At 35.3% G+C, this 23000-nt stretch overlaps 1 protein-coding gene across 1 annotated transcript in view; it reads right to left on the bottom strand.

Annotated features, from left to right (window-relative positions):
• Window positions 1-23000, bottom strand: part of ERBB4 (erb-b2 receptor tyrosine kinase 4) — a 1112005-nt gene that overhangs the window by 316445 nt on the left and 772560 nt on the right. The window lies entirely within an intron of this gene.

Raw genomic sequence — 23000 nt, 5'->3', positions numbered from 1 at the left:
AGAAATTAATTTTATTTGAAGAACTTTAGCAATTTACTAATCAAATATTTACTGTTACTTCTTATGAGTTACAAAAGAAAAATGAACATTCATAAATGATGCAAAACAGAGCATTGACATCACGGTGACTAAACAAAAGGACTTCTGCCCATTAAAAAACAAATGACGTAAATTTAGGCAAAGTCTTTGCGTTTTCTTCCTACATTTTACACCCGGCCCCTTTTTTCCTCCTTCCCATCCATTCCTCCTTCATCATCTCCTCCATCTTCGCACCCTCAGTGCCTTCTGCTTCTCTTCACTTCCTCTACCCAGTGGCTCTGAACCAGGCTTTCTATTAGATCACTGAACAGGATTCTTGCATCAGTGAAAATTTTGATTCAGTTGATAATCAGTGGGGCCCAAGATTTTCCATTCTAATGAACTCCCAGGTTATGTCACTGCCTACTAGTCCACAGACCTCATTTGGAGTAGCAGGATATAGAGTACTTTAAAAAAAAAATGCCTGGGAATCACCTAATTCCTATTAAATCAAAATTACCTGCCATGTTCTAGGATTTGATACTTTTAATAAGCTCCCCAGGTGATTTCCAATATGCAGTCTAGAGCTGAAAACCATTATTCTATCTAGTGAAAATGGGAAAAACTCTAGGTTATTTCCAGCATTTGATTGATTGACTAACTAATTATTCTTTGTCTGAGATTTAATCACACTGACTGTCCTCTTCCTTTAATTTCCTATTGGTGGTGTTAAGCCCTCTATCACTAATAGGGAGATTAAGCAAACACAACTGATGTGCAAGCAGGTAGGAAAATGTGGGAAGAAAAAGACCTAAAGTGGGAACAGAAATATTGCTTGGCTAATTCTGAAGGCAAAACTTTCAGATAAGTAAGAGACAGTCAGAAAACTGTTCCTTTCTCTTACCCAGCAGCTGTTTATGTGACAAGTATCCTGAGCAGCCCCCAATTACATTGCTAAGCATATTTTAAAGCATGCTTATTTCTATTTCATTCTATTTCAGTTAGTATTCAATGACCTGCACCTCTATGATGCCTAGATTAGTTCTGTTTATTGACCAAATTTTGACAAACTGTGTCCGTGAAACACATTGTGTCCATTAAATAGGTGGTACTTCAGTGGAATGGTTTTAGTGTTAGGCTGTTTTCAGTTACAAACTTGGAGGTTTGAGCAAGAAGAAAAATGCTTGCGTTAAAGCAAAGGTGATTTGGGTTGGATGTGAAGAATTTATTGACTATTAGAGTGATAAAAACACCGTAATGAGCCACTGAATGGGCTTCTTGAGTCTTTATTTGTCAGTATTTAAGGGAAATCTCTTCTGAATGCTTTAGACCGCCACTAAATTAAAGACAGCGGGCTTGATGAAATGCTCTCTAGAGGTACCCTCTCGCTCTACAATCTAATATTTACTCCTATGAGTCGTGAAATTGTGACCGCCCCCCGCCCCCGCAAAATGAACGTTTTGGGTTTTGTAACATGCTTCTAGAAAGCTACTATCATCAGAATCGACTTTAAATGAAGCAAATAAAGCTCATAGACCATTCAAGAATATTACTTCCAGAGCATGCTGAAACGTGTAGAAAATCAGGTTTAATGACACTAACACTAAACTATGTACCACTATTAATTTTCCCAGGGGAGAATAATTGGCCACATCTGTGTGTCCAGTGCCTGATAGACTGTAAGAATTACATAGAAAGATACCTGGTCCTCTTCCTACTTTCTGATTCAATAAGTCTAGGGAAGGGGCCAGAAAATTCATTTTTTTATTGGGAGCCCCAAGGTTTTCAGGCTTTATAAACCAATATTTTAATACCTCTCCTCTAAGATACTCTCTCCTTCTTATTGTGTGGCTACTGCAGGAAGGGTAAAGCATTTATTTAGATGGGAAGGCAGAGATGGAGATAGGTCTTAAACTGTACTGCTGCTTCCTATCTCACATTAGATCATAGAATAATTGACAATAATTGTTGCCGCACAGAGTCAAGCCTCAGGATACATAAAGACTATATCCTGATGTGGACAGGGAAGAAATTTTGAATTTTAATAATTTAATATTTTATTAATTATTTTAACCAGTAGCATAAGGCCTAATGCATTGAAAAAAAGGCTAAGTAGAATTATAAAAACGTATCTGGGCTTTCTAAACTACCACAGTTATACCCATTTTCACATCACAAAAGAAAATATAACATCATCTTTTATTTCTAATTAGTCTGGTGATAGCTACTCCAAAGGAACTGACCATTCATACCATAAGGCGAACACCCCTACAAGTATTATAATGGTTTAATCTTATATGCAATAACTGCTACAGCTCACCTGAAAAACATGGCAGATACCTGCAAAGCCCTTACTGAAACTGACATCCAGAGTCAGTTAGTAAAAGTATGCCTAAATTTGGCAGCTACTAATCAGGTTTGACCCTTGTCCCAGTTAATTCCCTGGTGACCCATGGGCTATGACATGATAATATTGCTAGTTATGTCATATAGGAAAGGAATCTTGTCTAATCTATTCTTCATCAACAGCTGCTTTATTCATTTATTTAATGAATTTTTATTCAACCTATTTTTAAAAGACATGCTCAGTGGTTCATTAAGGGACCTTAAAGCTGATTTTAAACTACCCTCTTGGCCACCAGGGAAATTCTCCCTTATTAACAGGCTATTAACATCAGCAAAGTTTATGAGTCAGGATTAAAAAAAACAAAAACAAAAATAATATTGCCCTATTACATGAACTATAAAAGTATTCTTGAGGGTGAGTGTGAGTTTTTGCATAATCTTTCCAAGACTATATATATAGATTCCAAGATAATAAGGGAAGTGTATGAATTGGCATAATGAAACCATAAATAGTATTTAAAAATATATTTTTACATTAGAATTGATGGCTACACCTTACATACACAAATAAATGATATACTGGAAATAAAGTGATTAAAAAATGTAATTATCTTATCATGGATGTGTTACAAACCAAAAAATGAGGAAAAGTTGACATTCAACTTTTCCAAATCACCTTGCATTATAGCAGACCAAACGTCTCTATATCCAGACTTGATGAAAATGAACACACACACACGCACACACACACACACACACACACACACACACAATCTGTTTTGCTTGTCCTAGTTCCCCATCCAGAATATCAATAGACTGAAATAAAGACAATCTCTCCTACCCAGTATATATCTGGATGAGTTTCCTTCTGAAATTGGCCCCAAAAAATGCCAATTTTGTAATGAAAATAATCAGAAAATATTAAAATGGAAAAGAAAATATTAAAACAGAAAAACTGAGCAAAGACTATGAATTGAAAGTTTAAGAAAAAAATAGAAATGCTCAATAATTATGTAAAAAAGACATTTGACTTCAGCTATAATCCAGGAACTATAAATTGAATCAGGGAAATGTTGTTGTGTACATAATTCTTAAATGAAAAAAAAAATCTAGTTTTCATGCAGGTTAAAAATTGAGCAAACTATTGGTGTGTATCAAAACTGATACAAGATTTTTGAAGAGTAATTTGCTGCTAACAAATTTGTGTATGTAAATTCACATGTGACCAAGCAGTTTTATTTCTAGCAATCTGACACAGAAAAATGTGTACATATGGACAGATATGTATTTAAAATGCTCACTGGTTGTAATTGAGACTAATAGAATGTAATCTAATGTCCACTAAGAAGGAATTTGTTAAGTAAATTACAGGTCACCCAGAACTTGGGAAACTCCTGCAGGACTAAATAAAGAATGAAGTTAATCTCAATCGGCTGAAATGAAAGGATTTTGAAAATATAATGTACAATGAAATAAAAGTGATAGAAGAGTAAATATAGTGTACTCATTTTTGTAAAACAAAATCCCAGAATTTATATACACTTATGTGAATAAATATACACATGAATGTACACATATATACCAAACATTACCATAAAGTAATCACTTTACGGAAAAATGTAAGTTGGGGGGAATGGTGCTCATTGATGGGCATACATTTTCACTTTTAATTCTATACATTTGAGTATGACAAAAATTTTTCTAAAGAAAACTATAATATGAAATAATATATGCATTTGGCAGAGCAAGTTAATTATCCCAGTGTTACAGGTGAAGAAATTAACATTTAAAAAATATTTAACTAGGGCTTCCCTGGTGGCGCAGTGGTTGAGAGTCCGCCTGCCAATGCAGGGGACATGGGTTCGTGCCCCAGTCCAGGAAGATCCCACATGCCACGGAGTGGCTGGGCCCGTGAGCCATGGTCACTGAGCCTGTGCGTCCAGAGCCTGTGCTCTGCAGCGGAGAGAGGCCACAACAGTGAGAGGCCCGCGTACCACAAAAAAAAACAATAAAAAAATTAACTAGCTTATCCTAGGTCACATGATTCATTATAAAGTAGGGTTTTAAATTAATTTCCAGAATTGTATATATCTTCCTTAATATGTTTACATTAAAGACCCACAAACAATAGGTGTCTAAAGACCAAAGGGGGTGAGGGTGGGAGGAACATAGTTCCAGAAACTGTTTAAAATACAACATGGAGAAGGAACTAAGATGGTGGAGTAGAAGGATGTGCTCTCACTCCCTCTTGCGAGAACACCAGAATCACATCTAGCTGCTGGACAATCATTAACAGCAAGACACTGGAACTCACCAAAAAAGATAACCCACAACCAAAGACAAAAGAGAAGCCACAGTGAGATGGTAGGAGGGGTGCAATCACAGTAAAATCAAATCCCATAACTGGTGGGTCAGTGACTCACAGACTGAAGAACACTTATACACAGAAGTCCACCCACTGGAGTGAAGGTTCTGAGCCCCAAGTCAGGCTTACCAACCTGGGGGTCTAGACGGGAGAAGGAATTCCTAGAGAATCAGGTTTTGAAGGCTTGTGGGAATTGATTGCAAGACTTCGACAGGACTGGGGGAAACAGAGACTCCATTCTTGGAGGGCACACACAAAGTAGTGCTGCATTGGGACCCAGGGGAAGGAGCAGTGACCCCAGGGGAGACTGAACCAGACCTACCTGCTAGTGTTGGAGGGTCTCCTGTAGAGGCAGGGGGGTGGGGGGCTGTGGCTCACCGTGGGGACAAGGACACTGGCAGCAGAAGTTTTGGGAAGTACTCCTTGGCATGAGCCCTCCCAGAGTCGGTCATTAGCCCCGCCAAAGAGCCCAGGTAGGCTCCAGTGTTGGGTTGCCTCAGGCCAAACAACCAACAGGGAGGGAACCCAGCCCCACCCATCAACAGTCAAGTGGACTAAAGTTTTACTGAGCTCTGCCCACCAGAGCAACAGTCAGCTCTACCCACCACCAGTCACTCCCATCAAGCCTCTTAGATAGCCTCATCCACCAGAGGGCAGACAGCAGAAGCAAGACTACAATCCTGCAACCCGTGGAACAAAAACCACATTCAAAGACAGACACACAAGATGAAAAAGCAGAGGGCTATGTACCAGATGGGCTATGTACCAGATGAAGAAACAAGATAAAACCCGAGAAAAACAACTAAATGAAGTGGAAATAGGCAACCTTTCAAAAAAAGAATTCAGAATAATGAGAGTGAAGACGATCCAGGACCTTGGAAAAAGAATGGAGACAAAGATCGAGAAGATGCAAGAAATGTTTAACAAAGATATAGAAGAATTAAAGAACAAACACCTAGAAGAATTAAAGAACAAACAAACAGAGATGAACAATACAATAACTGAAATGAAAACTACACTAGAATGAATCAATAGCAGAATAACTGAGGCAGAAGAATAGATAAGTGATCTGGAAGACAGAATGGTGGAATTCACTGTTGCGGAACAGAATAAAGAAAGAAGAATGAAAAGAAATGAAGACAGTCTAAGAGACTTCTGGGATAACATTAAACACAACTACATTCGCATTATAGGGGTCCCAGAGGGAGAAGACACAGAGAAGGGACCCGAGAAAATATTTGAAGAGATTATAGTCGAAAACTTTCCTAACATGGGAAAGGAAATAGCCACCCAAGTCCAGGAAGCGCAGTGAGTCCCATACAGGAAAAACCCAAGGAGAAACACGCCGAGACACATAGTAATTAAATTGGCAAAAAATTAAAGGCAAAGAAAAATTATGGAAAGCAGCAAGGGCAAAACGAAAAATAACATACAAGGGAAATCTCATATGGTTAACAGTTGATTCCTCAGCACAAACTCTACAAGCCAGAAGGGAGTGGCATGATATACTTAAAGTGATGAAAGGGAAGAACCTACAACCAAGATTACTCTACCCATCAAGGATCTCATTCAGATTCGATGGAGAAATCAAAAGCTTTACAGACAAGCAAAAGCTAAGAGAATTCAGCACCACCAAACCAGCTCTATGACAAATGCTAAAGGAACTTCTCTAAGTGGGAAACACAGGAGAAGAAAAGGACCTACAAAAACAAACCCAAACAATTAAGAAAATGGTCACAGGAACATACATATAGATAATTACCTTAAACGTGAATGGATTAAATGCTCCAAACAAAAGACACAGGCTTGCTGAATGGATACAAAAACAAGACCCATATGTATGCTGGCTACAAGAGACCCACTTCAGGCCTAGGGACACATACAGACTGAAAGTGAGGGGATGGAAAAAGATATTCCATGGAAATCAAAAGAAGCTGGAGTAGCAATACTCATATCAGATAAAATAGACTTTAAAATAAAGAATGTTACAAGAGCCAAGGAAGGACAGTACATAATGATCAAGGGACCAATGCAAGAAGAAGACATAAAAATTCTAAGTATATATGCACCCATCATAGGAGCACCTCAATACATAAGTCAGCTGCTAACAGCTATAAAAGAGGAAATCGAAAGTAACACAATAGTGGGGGACTTTAACACCTCACTTACACCAATGGGCAGATCATCCAAAATGAAAATAAATAAAGAAACAGAAGTTTTAAATGACACAATAGAGCAGATAGACTTAATTGATATTTATAGGACATTCCATCCAAAAACAGCAGATTAGACTTTCTTCTCAAGTGCGCATGGAACATTCTCCAGGATAGATCACATCTTGGGTCACAAATCAAGTCTCAGTAAATTTAAGAAAATTGAAATCATATCAAGTATCTTTTCTGACCACAACACTATGAGATTAGAAAAGAATTACAGGGATAAAAAACGTAAATAACACAAACACATGGAGGCTAAACAATATGTTACAAAATAACCAAGAAATCACTGAAGAAATCAAAGAGGAAATCAAAAAATACCTAGAGAAAAACGACAATGAAAACACGACGATCCAAAACCTATGGGACTCAGAAAAAGCAGTTCTAAGAGGGAAGTTTATAGTTATACAAGCCTACCTCAAGAAACAAGAAAAATCTCAAGTAAACCATCTAACCTTACACCTAAAGGAACTAGAGAAGAACAAACAAAACCCAAAGTTAGCAGAAGGAAAGAAATCATAAAGATCAGAGCAGAAATAAAAAAAATAGAAACAAAGAAATCAATAGCAAAGATCAATAAAACTAAAAGCTGGTTATTTGAGAAGATAAACAAAATTGATAAACCATTAGCCAGACTCATCAAGAAAAACAGGGAGAAGACTCAAATCAGTAAAATTAGAAATGAAAAAGGAGAAGTTACAACAGACACCACAGAAATACAAAGCATCCTAAGAGACTACTACAAGCAACTCTATGCCAATAAAATGGACAACCTGGAAGAAATGGACAAATTCTTAGAAAGGTATAACCTTCCAGACTGAACCAGGAAGAAACAGAAAATTTGAACAGACCAATCACAAATAATGAAATTGAAACTGTGATTAAAAATCTTCCAACAAACAAAAGTCCAGGACCAGATGGCTTCACAGGTGAATTCTATCAAACATTTAGAGAACAGCTAACACCCATCCTTCTCAAACTCTTCCAAAAAATTGCACAGGAAGGAACACTCCCAAACTCATTCTATGAGGCCACCATCACCCTGATACCAAAACCAAAGATACTCAAAAAAAGAAATATACAGACTAATATCACTGATGAATATAGGTGCAAAAATCCTCAACAAAATGCTAGCAAACAGAATCCAACAACACATTAAAAGGATCATACACCATGATCAACTGGGATTTATCCCAGGGATGCAAGGATTCTTCAATATACGCAAATCAATCAGTGTGACACACCATATTAACAAATTGAAGAATACAAACCATATGATCATCTCAATAGATGCAGAAAAAGCTTTTGACAAAATTCAACACCCATTTATGATAAAAACTCTCCAGAAAGTGGGCATAGAGGGAACTTACCTCAACACAATAAAGGCCATATACAACAAACCCACAGCAAACATCATTCTCACTGGTGAAAAACTGAAAGCATTTCCTCTAAGATCAGAAATGAGACAAGGATGTCCACTCTCACCCCTATTATTCAACATAGTTTTGGAAGTCCTAGCCATGGCAATCAGAGAAGAAAAGGAAATAAAAGGAATACAAATTGGAAAAGAAGAAGTAAAACTGTCACTGTTTGCAGATGACATGATACTATGCAAAGAGAATCCTAAAAATGCCACCAGGAAACTCCTAGAACTAATCAATTAATTTGGTAAAGTTGCAGGATACAAAAGTAATGCACAGAAATCTCTTGCACTCCTACTCACTAATGATGAAAAATCTGAAAGAGAAATTAAGGAAACACTCCCATTTACCACTGCAACAAAAAGAATAAAATACCTAGGAATAAACCTACCTAGGGAGACAAAAGACCTGTATGCAGAAAACTATGACATTGATGAAAGAAATTAAAGATGGTACCAACAGATGGAGAGATATACCATGTTCTTGGATTGGAAGAATCAATATTGTGAAAATGACTATACTAACCAAAGCAATCTACAGATTCAATGCAATCCCTATCAAATTACCAATGGAAATTTTTACAGAACTAGAACAAATCATCTTAAAATTTGTATGGAGACATAAAAGACCCCAAATAGCCAAAGCAGTCTTGAGGGAAAGAAACGGAGCTGGAGGAATCAGACTCCCTGAGTTCAGACTATACTACAAAGCTACAGTAATCAAGACAATATGGTCCTGGCACAAAAACAGAAATATAGATCAATGGAACAAGATAGAAAGCCCAGAGATAAACCCACACACCTATGATCAACTAATCTATGACAAAGGAGGCAAGGATATACAATGGAGAAAAGACAGTCTCTTCAATAAGTGATGCTGGGAAAACTGGACAGCTACATGTAAAAGAATGAAATTAGAACACTCCCTAACACCATACACAAAAATAAACTCAAAACGGATTAGAGACCTATATGTAAGACCGGACACTACAAAACTCTTAGAGGAAAACATAGGAAGAACACTCTTTGACATAAATCATAGCAAGATCTTTTTTTGATACACCTCCTAGAGTAATAGAAATAAAAATAAATAAATAAACAAATGGGACCTAATGAAACTTAAAAGCTTTTGTACAACAAAGGAAACCATAAACAAGACGAAAAGACAACCCGCAGAATGGGAGAAAATATTTGCAAATGAATCAACGGACAAAGGATTAATCTCCAAAATATATAAACAGCTCATGTAGCTCAATATTAAAGAAACAACCCAAGCCAAAAAATGGGCAGAAGACCTAAATAGACATTTCTCCAAAGAAGACATACAGATGGCCAGGAAGCACATGAAAAGCTGCTCAACATCACTAATTATTAGAGAAATGCAAATCAAAACTACAATGAGGTATCACCTCACACCAGTTAGAAGGGGCATCATCAGAAAATCTACAAACAACAAATGCTGGAGATGGTGTGGAGAAAAGGGAACCCTCTTGCACTGTTGGTGGGAATGTAAACTGATGCATCCACTATGGAGAACAGTATGGAGGTTCCTTAAAAAACTAAAAATAGAATTACCATATGATCCAGCAATCCCACTACTGGGCATATACCCTGAGAAAACCATAATTGAAAAAGACACACGCACCCCAATGTTCATTGCAGCACTATTTACAATAGCCAGATCATGGAAGCAACGTAAATGCCCATCGACAGACAAATGGATAAAGAAGAAGTGGTACATATATACAATGGAATATTACTCAGCCATATAAAGGAACGAAACTGAGTCATTTGTTGAGACATGGATGGATCTAGAGACTGTCATACAGAGTGAAGTAAGTCAGAAAGAGAAAAACAAATATCATATATTAACGTATGTATGTGGAACCTAGAAAAATGGTACAGATGAACCAGTTTGCAGGGCAGAAGTTGAGAAACAGATGTAGAGAATAAATGTATGGACACCAAGGGGGGAAAACCGTGGTGGGGTGGGGATGGTGGTGTGCTGAATTGGGCGATTGGGATTGACATGTATACACTGATGTGTATAAAATTGATAACTAATAAAAACGTGCAGTATAAACAAACAAACAAAAAACAACTAATACTAAACTTTCTTTGGGTTATTTGTATGAAATATGTTAATATAAATGTTTCAGACATTACATGAAATTTCTAAAAATCTTATATGTTCTGGTATAATGTTATAAGTCATAATTCTAGTTATTACTTTAAAATGTATATCTCAGAAATAACTTAATTTTCTTATCAATTGCATTATTATGTACTTTCATCAAATCTTTAACCATGGTCATTTTTAAGTCTTTTGTCATTTACAGAGAGTTCTGGGTGTACTCTGATGCTTTTGCAAAAATGTTCCTATAAAAGGGTTTCATCTTCAAGGAATTCATGGAAAAGACTTTGACAAGTACAGGTTTCTGGTAACTGACTATACTGCTGAACTGAATGAATAACCATTTTCAGAACTCTAATGGAAAACTGATGAATTCATAAAAGTGCTAACAAAAGATCAAGATAAAAAAAAAAGGGACTGAGTGAACTGATGAGGATGATTATAATTTTTGTGACTTCCTGTTTGACTAATAATAAAAAAAAATCCCACAAGGACTCAGAGGCAAAAAATGTACAAATCAATTTTCACTGCAAAGTAAAGGAGCTGTTACAGTGGAGGATTCCTGAACTGAATGTCAATATTATGACACAGTATGAGTGTGTTTCGTGTTTGGTAATTGCAATCACTGTTGCTTTTGTTGTGGTCATCCATTTACAATGCTTGGTGTCGGTTCACTTATGTCTTGTAAAAGTAAAATACAGTGTGTGTGTGTGTGTGTGTGTGTGTGTGTGTGTGTGTCTGTGTGTGAAAATAAATAAAAAATAAATTTAAAAAAAGGTTTCAGCCATAAGATAAATAAGTACTAGAGATGTAATGTACAACATGATAAAGATAATTAACACTGCTGTACTATACATATGAAAGTTGTTAAGCGAGTAATCCTAAGAGTTCTCATCATAAGGAAAAAATGTTTTTTTTCCTTATTTCTTTAATTTTGTATTGATATGGGATGACGGATACTCACTAAACTTATCATGATCATCATTTCATGATGTATATAAGTCCAATCACTATGCTGGACACCTAAACTTATACAGTACTGTATGTCATTTATATCTCAGTACAACTGGGAAAAAAATTAAATTCTAAAAAAAAAAAAATACAACATGGAATAACTAAAATGATGTACACATAACTGCTTTACACTCTTGAAAAATAATTAGTTCTATAGTCATTTTAAGTAACAACACAATTACAAATGATGAGTAATGAAGACTAAGATATTTTTCAAATACTCTTCAAATTTATAGCAAAAGCCATAGAAATAAGATTATTTTATATTTAGCATTTTATAGACCCTTATATATGATTGAATTTAACCTACTGGTTTTAAAGAGGAGAAAACTGAGGCCCAGATAGGGCCAACATTCAAGTCCATGTCTCAGTAATAACAGAATTTTAAAGTAGAACTACCTAAAATAGTTACACCAAAAACACATGCTTCAAGCATATACAAAAGAATGTTTTCAAAATATTACTTTTATTCTCATAGAATGTATGTTTGAGTTTTTTTTTTTTTAAGGATAATCACGCCTGCCTAAAAGTTAAATGATGTTCCTTTTCGGTGTCTTTCTAACTTTTTTCTTTTTTCATCACAATTTATAGTACAATTTTACATCATGGCTCAGTACACATATCCATGATGAAAAGTTTTAAGGCATTACATTGACCCTAATTATGTGCAAAGCATTTTGATACTGTCTTTTCTATTCTATTGTAATCTAGTTTATTTTATACTAATCTATTCTATTTCAATAAAAATTTAATGTTGGTCAGGGTCCACAGAAATGACTTTACAATCCACTAACGAGTTGCAACCAGTGATTGGAGAGTACTATTCAATTGTATGGACAAAGGTCAAAATAGAAAATTAGGGAACTAATCTTAGTGCTTCTTTTATATATGTGCAGCAAATTGGCCTTCTAACGAATTCAGGAACGTAAAGCCACTGGACATGAATTTTCTTTTTCTGAGGTTTTATGATCCCAGAGGCTATGGAAATCATTGCACAACAGTGCCTGCCACAGTGCTTTCCCTCCAGAGTTGCATCACTGAGACTGGTGATTCCCAGAAGTTTGTGTTTTCTATTCCCATCGTCACAATGAAAATTTGGGGTAGTTAAGTCTGATTTTGTCCTACATGGCAGTGTGTTAAACTGTGGGCCAGTATAAAACACATTTGGGATTCTCTTTGAGTAAAATTTTTATAGAAAATGATATATCTATAGATATTTAAAGCTTTTATGTATTATTAATATATCACTAAAAATTAACATCTCTCTGATATAGACAAAACTTTGGACACCCCCGAAAATTACAAAAAGAGTCATAATAAAAAGAGTATAATTTTTTGTTGTTCCTTCCTTTTTTAAAATTCTGAAATTACATAAGCAATACGTGTTTTTAGAGAAATATGTCACTATAAATATGCAAAATTTTAAAAATATTTTCTTACCACATCAATAACCAATGTCAATTTTGGGGTGTCTATATGCTGACCTCCCTGTTATAGCTCCATGGTAGTGTGACAGTTAAAAGAACGTAAAATACACATCCATAAGTAATTCACTGGGTGTATATCCAAAAGAACTGAAAGCAGGGTCTAGAAGAGACTTGTATATTCATGTTCACAGAAGCACTATTCACTATAGCCAAGAGGTGGAAGCAACCCAAAGGTCCATCAGCAGATGAACAAATAAACAAAATGCGATAAATACAAAAAAATAATAATAATTCAAGACAGTAACTGCGATTGCTTCTCTCTGTATATTTTTAATCCTCACAAGGAATTATCATTCTTTTTAACTTTGACAATCTACTTATGAAAATAATTAGTTTTTTTAAAAAAATATGTAATTGTTTATAAGTGAAGAAAAACATTTTTTACAAATTTCTTGTGAAAAATTTTAATTCTCTTAAATTTTATTAAAACACTTTATTTTAAAAATACAAAACACTCTAATATAATTAAAATAATCTTTTTCTTCTTTTAAAATTTCTACCTTTTATGTCATGTTTAATAAAAAAAGACGCAGATGTAGAGAATAGACTTGAGGACACGGGGAGGGGGAAGGGTAAGCTGGGACGAAGTGAGAGAGTGGCACTGACATATATACACTACCAAATGTAAAATAGATAGCTAGTGGGAAGCAGCCACATAGCACAGGGAGATCAGCTCTGGGCTTTGTGACCACCTAGAGGAGTGGGATAGGGAGGGTGGGAGGGAGACACAAGAGGGAGGGGATATGGGGATATATGTATACGTATAGCTGATTCACTCTGTTATACAGCAGAAACTAACACAACATTGTAAAGCAATTATACTCCAATAAAGATGTTTAAAAAATAAAACATAAAATGACAAGTCAAGCTTTAATGGTGATAAAAGGGGGAAAAAGTCATCATGTCATAGCTTTTACCTACATTTTTCTAGTACTTTCAGTTATTTCATGCTTTTTTAACTTTTCATCTACAATCTATTTCATGCTTTTGTAACTTTTCGTCTACAATCTATTTCATGCTTTTTAAACTTTTAGTCTACAATCCATCTATAATCTATAGTCTTTCTGATGCCTTTTAAACTTTTAATGTACAATTCATCTCATGTTTTGTTTTATGGTAGGGATCTAACTTTATTTTTTCCATACTGTGAACCATTTGTTCTAACACTATTTATTGAATAATCTATACATTTGCCATTAAAAAATGTTAACTTTATAAAAACCAAATTACCATATAGACTTTAGACCCTATCCAAACTTTCTATTACATTCCATTGAGCCAATTCCATTCTGAACTAATACCATACTGCTTTAATACTTATTACTTTTTAACATTTTAATACTTGGGGAGTGTCCTTCCACATAGCTATTCCTTTTAAATGTCTGGCTATTTTATTAAATGTATTTTCCAGGAACACTTTAGATTATTTTTGTTCAATTAAAAACAAAATGAAACATTGGGAATTGACTGAAGATGGTTAAATGCATAGCTTAATCTTAGAACAACTGACATTTTCATCATTTGAGTCTTCTCATCTTGCAGTGTGGTAATTCTTCATTCATTTAAGTTTTCTGTTATGTCTTGGTAAAACACTGTGGTTTGATTTTTATTTTAAATTATCTGTAATTACCTGTAAGTGTCAGAGTCTGTCTTTCTGTCTCTCACCTCCACCCCTCCCCTAGTCAATGAAATTAAATACACCTTAAATACATGCAACATCCTCACTGTATAGAAAAATAATCTCCCTGGGTAACAGTTATTTGAGTTCAAGAAGTATTCAAATCAGAACAAAACCTGAGTTATTCTTAGAGTCATAATGCTCTATCATCTCCATTAAAACAAACTTCAGGGCTTCCCTGGTGGCGCAGTGGTTGAGGGTCCGCCTGCCGATGCAGGGGACACAGGTTCGTGCCCTGGTCCGGGAAGATCCCACATGCTGTGGAGCGGCTGGGCCAATGAGCCATGGCCGCTGGGCCTGCGTGTCTGGAGCCTGTGCTCCGCAAAGGGAGAGGCCACAACAGTGAGAGGCCCACGTACCGCAAAAAAAAAAAAACTTCATGGGCAAAAGGACTTTGGATAAACCAAAAATAACCATTATCAGTGAGGTAGTAACGTGAAAATTATGTTTCCAGTTTATCTTTTATAACTTCATGATGAATTAATATAGTGACTATTTTGGAAATATCTATGTTAATGTACAGAAGCATCCATGATACCATTATAAACTGTCAAATTTAATGCATAAAATTGCTATTGGCTTGAGAAATGGAGTATGTCTGATATTTAGGAAATTCACATTTATCCTAATATAATGAGTACAAATGTTACTTGACATAAGCACAATTGACGAGTATCCAGTATCCCCTTCTTTTCTTCCTCATCCCCATGCCAGTTCCTTAATTCTTCCTCCAGTTGAACCAATTAAGTCGATAAATAGATGATACATCTCAGATTAATGCAAAGCAGAACTCTAAGGAGGATATTTTTCTCCAGGCTTGTGCAACTCCCTAACCATGAGAGTGGTATGCAAGTGCTTGCTTTTCTGAGAATGACATCTCACACTTCTTTTTTCCACTCCTGTAGCAAACAGTGAGTGTTCTGTTCATCAAATGACACTCTCATATCACATGTAGATAATTTTGAACTCGTCTATAGTCAAAGATAGTATTATAATGACAGTCAACTCTTTTGCTGCAAAACATTCAGAATAAATGATCATTACTACCATAATAACAAAATTCTTCTAATCGTAATATTTTCAGATATTTCTGACTTTTCTTCTCAATGTACTCTCAATAATCCTTCAAATGTGTAATACTCACTCTCTGATCTCACTGCTAGGTTACCTACTTCTACCCAACCCACAGTTTGCACTCCTGCGGTGTAAGTGCCTGACATTAGGCTTTTGATTGTCAAGGCATCCATTTCAAAGACATCCATCCCAGATGAATATATTGCCAGCTGTATGACACAGCTGCTAGTATAACACCTAGAAAAGAAGCCAGACTGCCCCCACTCATGAAGTTCCCCTTTCAGAAAGCTCTATGTAACCTAGATAACTAATGTTTTAAGTGACCCCGCTTTTTCCATTCCCACACCTGAATTCCTGCTCTTGTATTTTAAATTTGCCAATAAAGAGTGAATCTGTGAAACCCTAGGTACCCCACTCTCAACTAATACAGGAAGAGCCCCAGGTTCATACTTTGTCTTTCTCTCTACCCGTGACCTCGCCATGTAGCCATTGAGCCTGCCATACCTCCAAGACCTGTGAGTGACAACCCTTGCTTTTTCAAAGTTCCCTGATGGTCGTTGCTGAGGTGTGTCTTGAAATCATAATAAGAACCACAAGGACTCATCCAGCCACAATGTTGACTCTGGTCCAGAAAATGTCTGTGGGTACTCCCCTCAAGTAGTAGGGGGCCAGGTGAGTGCCTCAGGCATTCCTAGTAGACAGCATCACCATCAATAGGCTAAAACTGCCACAAAACAATTCTCCCAAACTATCTGTACATAAATCTGTGTCTATGACTATGCCTGTATCATCTATATCTACGGCTAATAAACACGCACATGCATACACATGCAAATATCCTAACCATGCAAAAAAGCATGAACAAAAATCATCTTTTTTCAAACTTTTCATTTTGTAGATGAGGGAACTTAGGGAAACTGAAGTCCTTGAAACTGACTTAGTTTAAAGCTAGGACTACATCTCTCTTGATGCCCTCAGTTCAGTATTCTTTTTGACCTTTTCAAACATCCCTCGGCTTCGTCTTGTACCAGAGCATTTCCAGAGAACAGGCACAATTTTATATACTTTCTTTATACCCCTTGAGCCTTTAGCATAGCATTAGATGATATTTCCTGAATCACATTAAACAGTATTTTACAGAGCATTTCAAATAACTGTATCTCCTATAATTAAAATGAACATCCCTTTCTTTAAATCTGAGAAAGATCATCAAATTACAACAAATATTATCAACTTATATCAAAATGAACAGCATATTAGGAGAGATTTTTCTCTCATTTTCCACAAGGATATTTTTGAGTCACTTTTGGAAATGTTTTAGATGGGCATAATTTTAGAAATGTATGCAAATAATGAGTCTATCGTAGTGTTTCCCTTAATTTTACAATATCTCCAGAAACTACAAATCCAAAAAAAGGAAAAAAAAAAAGAAATAATTGAAATCAATAAGAAAGCTTACGGACATGCAAAGTTATTAGTAAAATACAAAGGTTTTAATTAAAGATGTTGGCTTTTAACAAAGGCTTGCTGTTATCCTGATTGATCGAGCCTGCTGGCTCAGCGCTTTCTCTTTTCCCCATTAGCTCCCACTTGCTTTTCTCTGCTCTAATTGGATATTTACTACATTGGCACCTTCTTTTTAAAGAGGGTTTGTTCCACAAAGATTGTAAATACGATTACACTTTAGCAAACTGTATCTGTAAGCATGTATGTAAGTATAATTAGTATATTATTTTCATAATTTGTCATTTTGGTTTTGCAATCTATAGGAAACTTTTGGAAATTTCATGGAAAAAAGTATAATTTAGTTTCAAGTTGCTACATTTTCTTGATGAAATTTTGAGGAACAAAAATATATAATTATTTTCTTAGGTTTTAATATTCACTTCAAAGAAGTTCCAGATATATTTTAGAATGAATAAAAGTAGATATAGATATATAGATATTTCTAAACTTTGCTCTAGAACTGAATAGAATTCATAAGCCAGACCAAGTTTTTTTTCCTTTTATGAAACTGAAAATTTTAATATATTGCAACTACTGAAAGTAATTTTCTGTGTGCACAAGCATAATAAATTAATGAGAAAAATGCTAAATAATTTCTAATTTTTTCCTAGCATGTTCTATAATGTCTGTATAGAAACAGTAAATAACATAAAGTGTTGTTTGGAACAAGTTTTTACTTTGCCAATATAGGAGTACCCTCCATTCACAATTATCTACAACAGAACAATACACTGCTTGTATTAATTTCAATGCTACTTTATTTTTAATTAAAAAAAAAGATTTTGAGATAACCTAGCTAGGAAGAATACTTTAGAAGTAAAGGGTAAATTCCCCAGAAGTTTTCTTTTTGTTAAAATAATGCCTTAGCTTCAATCAATTTAATGAACATTTCAGTGGTCAGAAGACATCTGTTTACTCCAGTAATTGAAACATGCATTTCCTCATTAATTTACCTTTTTTGGTGTGACACTTTGATTTAAGAGACAAACAATTTTTTAAACTATTGTCAAGTGCACTTTATTTTTCAATTAGTTTCTAAGCAAGAAATGTTACTTATAAAGCAACTAGAAGACTGAAGAATAGATTGAGTGGTAATCAGCTGAGAAAATTGTAGTTATACAACCAGCAGTTAAAGACAATTATAACTACTTTAATACACAATGTGTAAGGTTGGGGGAATCAAACTGTAATATTTTGATACAAGCTCCCCTCATCCTCTAAAATGCAGTTCCTAACTGAGATGACAAAAGGAACGTGTAAAATGAAACAACTACCCAGGCTGATAATAGGAGGCTGGAGAAAGCTGGCCTGATATTGTGCTTAAAGATAAAAAAGGATATGCAGCATCTATTTTATATGAGATGTGTGCTTCATATATCTTGCAGGGACAGAGAAAACTTCTTTCCTCTAATCATTATTATTTATTTCTTAAAGCTTAGTCTCTCTCACACCTAAACCTATGAGCTCAAACCTTAGGACTCAGTTCTTATGCATAGAGAGAGTTGTCATTCTTACCAGTAAGCCTGCTAAATAATACTACTATAAGCTTCAGACTTCACACAGCAGATAGGTTTGTCTCCCCTGACATGAGTACATTAATCCACTGAATCAATTTACTTAAGCTGTGCTGTGGAGCAATGCGGACACGATTTAACTGAGCTTAAAAGCACTTTCAAGTTTGAGTCACGGCTCCATGTATAATGCAGGCCCACAGAATTCCTTCATAAGTTCTATTATGACCTTTTGCAACTATGTGAGAAATATTTCTGTTAGGTTTATAGGGTCATGATGATCTAACATCAAAAAGGATTTAAAAAGAATGAATTTAAGTTATTTTAGAAAATCAGACTCATGAGTAAAACAGTAAGAAGGGAACAGCTGGCTAGATTCTACCAGCACAATGAACTTGCTTTAATATTTATAAAATTCTTTAGGTTGTTTAAGTTTGTTTTTTTTTATCTTTTTTTAGGAGTTTGTTTAGAAAAACATTTTAATTTTTGGATCATTTTAGAAAAAAACTTTTTAAAAATAGCTGCTGGCTCCAGAGTTTACAGTCTGAACATTATGAAATGCTATAGAGGAAAATGATACACTTAACATTATTCAACATGCAATCAAAGCTAACTGTAGCAACCAGTACACAGAAGAAGCTGCAACATGTTACCAAATTTTACTAAAAATTTATAAAGTTTTTATAGTTATGCATGGTGAACTGTTGACCATAGCATTGGGAAGAAAAATTTTCCTCTACCCTTCTAGATTCTTCTGGCTGGTCTACGAATTATATTGACATGAATCAGATTAAAAGGAGAAAATCAAACAAAAGTTGAATAACCTGTATACACTGGAGAAATCCAACAAAACTGAATAACTCGCCAAAATGGCTGAAACTCTCACCTTAACTACCATCTTCAGCTAAAGATAAAAGAGGATGTTGGGCAAAGGTGTTTGGGACTTCAAAGGGGAGGAAGCCAACTGACATGGAGAGAGAAAAGCAAAGGTTTGGTACACAAATGTTTGCGGGGCTATGCAAAGACACTGGGACTCAGAGAGGAATATTAACAAACAGCCTTTGCTAAGTTCCCCCTCATCTACCACATCTAGTTCACACTATAGTTACCTGTGGTGATAGTTCCCTCCCTGGAACAGGTCCTCTAACTACACTCTTTTAGGCAGTTAGGGGGAAGGTTCCTTCTGAGTCTTTCAGGACTTAAAAATAATCAGCTTAAATTAATCCTCATGCCAAAGAGACACATATTAGGGTGTCAAATTTTGCTTCCCTGCAATAGTAAGCTGTCAATTTATTCATGCTCTCTTTCCATTTCATGAAATCTATTAAAAACAAAACACAAAACTTCTTCCTCATTTCTTCTTTTTAAAACTTCTGACCCCTACAGACTTGCTCTCAAGCTTACCATCGTTGTCACCAGCATTTTTCCTTTCCCATATCTCTGTTCAGAGATGTTTTCATTCTGATCATCACTCTGCTTCATTTTACCCTAGCAAGTCATTCATTATCATGGACTTGTTCTCCTAGAACCTGAAGCATTTGTCTTTATGGTGACTCCTCACCGTTTAGTGACACAGAGGGTCATTCCTGGCATACTTGCTTTTTTAGGAGGAAACACCTGTGGGAGGATGTCAGCATTGATATAATGTGGTGAATGAAATATATTCTTAATGTCAGTTTCCTTAGCTAAGGTGTGGCGCTTCTAAATATTTTACCTTTCTTCCCTAATATATGCAAAATGTCCAAGAGTAATTATCCATAAAAATAAGGAAATACTTGGCAAATCATGATGTTGAATACCTCCAGAGAAGCCCTCAGTGAAGTGAACTTATTTCAGTCATACGGAAAGACATCATTTGTAAGTAATGATATAAGATCATGTCTTTCAGATCCTAAGATGTACTTTTGTATGGTCAGTCAACAAAAAAAGCAGAATATTTTCAAAAACTTGCCCAGACTGTTTTCTGATTTTTAAAAAGTTCAATCAGGGTTCAGAGATAAGTGCATCTGAAGTGGGCCTAAGAGTAATATACTTTAACTAACAGAAGGGCTATCGGCAATGTAAAGGAAGCCTGGAAATTTTACATTTCTTTGGAAAAATGTTCAATCATGGATGTTACATCTCCATGGACTCTCTGGAGGTCTAATATCTCTATGGAATCTCTCATGAGGTCTAATTCTCAAAATTTCTGATCGTATTTCTAAAATTCAGGTCTTACAATAAGTACATCTTTGAGTACTTCCAAAATACAATGTGCCCCTGGATGTTGGACTTTTTAAATATGGATATGTAATTTACCTTTCAAGTATCTCAAACAAGGAGAGAGAGAACAGGAGCAAATGTCAAGGGCAAGCAGCCTCCACTTCACTCCAGGGTTTCTGCTTTTTTATTCCCCAGCCATCTATGTCAGTAGCCTTCACAGGTGGAACTGACCTGCAGGAGTTTTGCTTCCACACCCATTCATTGTTTTAAGTTGGATTAAGTTTTCTAGGAGTATCTACTTTATCTTATTATAACATTAGCTATTATTTATTAGGCCCTTAGTATATGCCAAAACATTTTTAAGCATTTCAACCACATTATTGTATTGAATTTGATTACAAAATAGCAGCCCTCTGAGGTAAGTGTAATATCTCCATTTTATAGATATGGTAACTGAGGTTTAGAAAAATTAAGTCACTTTCTCATGATAGAAAGTGGAAACAGCTGAGATTTGTATCATCTGGCTGATTATAAATCCAGTGGCCTTGCCCACTAAACTGCTGTGCAATATTGTATACAGGAAACAGTACTATCCTTAGATTCAGGACACTTAAGTTAAAATCCCTGGTATCAGCTGTGTAAATTTAACAGCTCCCACAATCATTTCCTCAGCTTACATTTCCCCAATTGTGAAATGAGGCTAATGAAAACTGTCCTCGTAAACTAACAGGAATATTGTGAAAATAAATTTTAAAATGGAAATGTTTTATAAACCATAAAGATCCAAGTAAATGAATACTACTCTAAAATTTGGATTTGCACATAGCAGATACAAGTAAATGTTTACTGAATTTAGACTCTGTGGAATAGGCATGGTGACCATTAAGCCAATTTTATGTTATTATAGTAAGTTTAATTTCTACACTGGAAAATTAGGTGAATTTAATGACTGCATGGCTGATGATTTGATAGCATGAGCTATGGCTTGATGACTTTCTTAGTCAAGACTTCCTCCCACCCCCACTTGGTGGCAAGTAGCAAAAGTAATTTCAATGTACTAGAACATTGTGTTTCTTAAGGTTCCTAACAACAAAAAAAATGCATTTGGACCTCAGGAAGACCAGAGAATCAGGGACCAGAGAGCTCAGGAAGAACCAGGGACCTCAGGAAGACAAGAGAACCAGAGAACAACTTCTCAGGAAGACCAGAGAACCAGAAAGTAAAAACTGTCAAAAACTGTTACTCTCTCTCTGCAATTCTCCTTTGCCTCTGCATGGCTGATTTATCCTTCTGTGTCATGAAGGACTGGTTATTTCTGCTTCTCATTAATACACATTTTCTCCAATACCATAGTGAATGCGCTTCACACAGTAATCTAATCTTACTTTAGAATCCTGCTTAAAATTCTTGTCAAAACATTGTTGCCATAAAACATTGTTTCTATTAAATAAGTTAATTTAAGTCTATACTTTAATCCAACAGTATAACAGATGTCCACAATATCTAATATTTGTATGTTCAAATTTTTAATATTTTCTATGTCTTCTATGCTAAAAAAAGAAATACATTTCAAATAGCCTCCACATTGTTTTCCACTTATTATTTCAGCTGTTATTATAGCAGGAAGAAAAGTCTTTACCATTTATATAGACCATTTTGTATTTCCTTTTTAAAGAAAACATTTATCCTTAAGATTAGTGAAAGTTCAGTGCTGATTTAAGTATCAGATGACTTTAAGAATGCTGAAAACATTAGATATTTGTCTTCATGTTCAGTATACTTTGTTTTTAAATGTCTTAGCAGTGATTATCATCCCTCATACTTATTTTAATGACTAATACAAGAAACAATATACACTAAGGGTGAGATACATTTTGTGATTTAATAGTGAATCTATATTTATAATTCACATAGTTTATATCTCTGTACCTGGAACACAGTGGGTACAGAGTACACTCTTCCTTTCTTTTTTGTTTCTCCAGTGAATGAATAGTGATGTAACTATTTGGGAAAAGTACTGAGATATTCA

The sequence above is a fragment of the Globicephala melas genome, chromosome 7 (genome assembly GCF_963455315.2).
Source record: "Globicephala melas chromosome 7, mGloMel1.2, whole genome shotgun sequence".
NCBI lineage: Eukaryota > Metazoa > Chordata > Mammalia > Artiodactyla > Delphinidae > Globicephala > Globicephala melas.
The sequence above is the reverse complement of the archived record's forward strand: the minus strand, read 5'-3'. Positions and strand labels throughout refer to the sequence as shown.